The sequence below is a fragment of the Nannospalax galili genome, unplaced genomic scaffold, assembly GCF_000622305.1.
Source record: "Nannospalax galili isolate Female #2095 unplaced genomic scaffold, S.galili_v1.0 scaffold192, whole genome shotgun sequence".
NCBI classification, from domain to species: domain Eukaryota; kingdom Metazoa; phylum Chordata; class Mammalia; order Rodentia; family Spalacidae; genus Nannospalax; species Nannospalax galili.
The window spans coordinates 1358105-1359442 of NW_008331810.1; the positions used below are offsets into that span (position 1 = coordinate 1358105).

Consider the following 1338-nt stretch of genomic DNA (forward strand, 5'->3'; position numbering starts at 1 on the left):
TATAGCTGAATACAGGATATTTTAGTTTCTCATTTTATCAGGTTTTATATTTTATCATGTATACACAAATTTATTCTTTTTTAATATTACTTTTTTTTTTTAATTTTATGTGTATGAATGTATTGCCTGCATATAGATAAAGTGCACCATGTCCTGCAATGCCTGCGGAGGTCAGAAGAGGCTGTCGAATCCCCTGAAACTGGAGTTAGGACAGTTGTTAGCTGCCATGAGGGTGCTGGGATTCAAACCCGGGTCTTCTGCTAGAACAACCAGTGTTCTTAACCGCTGACCCATCTCTCCAGCCCCTATTTTTTAATGTTTTATTAATTTTTTATGTATATGAGTGTATTGCCTGTGTGTATGTAAGTTCACCGGTGTCCTGCCAATGCCCACGAGGGTCAGATGAGGGCATCGGTCTTGGTGAGTGAGCTCCGCAGCGCTGGCAGATTAGGCAGCAGGTGGAGCCCCACAGGTGCGTTTGGTGCCCCGACCCTAAACCTCTTGTCTGTCTTCCGTGTGCTCTAGGTTGGTGGCCGTCTGCAGTCAAGGCAGGAAGATGGTGGCCACAAAGAAGATGAAAAAGTCTCTGGAATCGATCAACTCTAGGCTCCAGCTTGTTATGAGAAGTGAAAAGTACATGCTGTGGTACAAGCGGACTCTGAAGATGATCAGGCAAGGCCAGATTGGTCATCCTCTACAACTGCCCAGCTTTAAGGAAATCTGAAATGGAATACTATGCCACGTTGGCCAAAACTGGTGTCCATCACCACAGAGGCATGCAGAAAATACTAGAGTCTGCATGTCCTAGTTTGTTCTTCATTGCTGTGACAAAACACTCTGACCAGTACCAACTTGGGGAGGAAAGGGTTTATTTGTCTTACATCTCCCAGGTCGCACACAGTTCATCAGGGAGCCCAGGGTAGGAACTCAGGGCAGGAACCTGGAGGCAGGAGCTGGAGCACAGGCCATGGAGGAATGCTGCTTACAGGCTTGCTCCTTTGGCCCCTGCTCAGCCTGCTTTCTTATGCAACAGGCCCGCCTGCCCAGGGGTGGCACCACCCACAGTGGGCTGGGCCCTCCCACATCACTCATCAAGAAGATGCCCTTCAGACATGGCCACAGGCCAGTCCAATAGAGGCAATTTCCCGATTGAGGCTCCCTCAACCCAGGTGTGTCAAGTTGACACTAAAGCTATCCAGCACAATTGACCCCTTGTCAACTTGACACACTAACACATCACTATTAAACCATAAGCTTTCCAATTCTTGTCCCCAAAGTATGATGTTTACATTAATATCACAACATAAGACAGTACAACCTTAAAAACCCCACAGTCCT

At 47.0% G+C, this 1338-nt stretch overlaps 1 pseudogene; it reads left to right on the plus strand.

Moving 5' to 3' along the window:
• The first annotated feature begins 556 nt into the window (after positions 1-556).
• LOC108490503 overlaps positions 557-1338 on the plus strand; it is a 2276-nt pseudogene continuing 1494 nt past the window's right edge.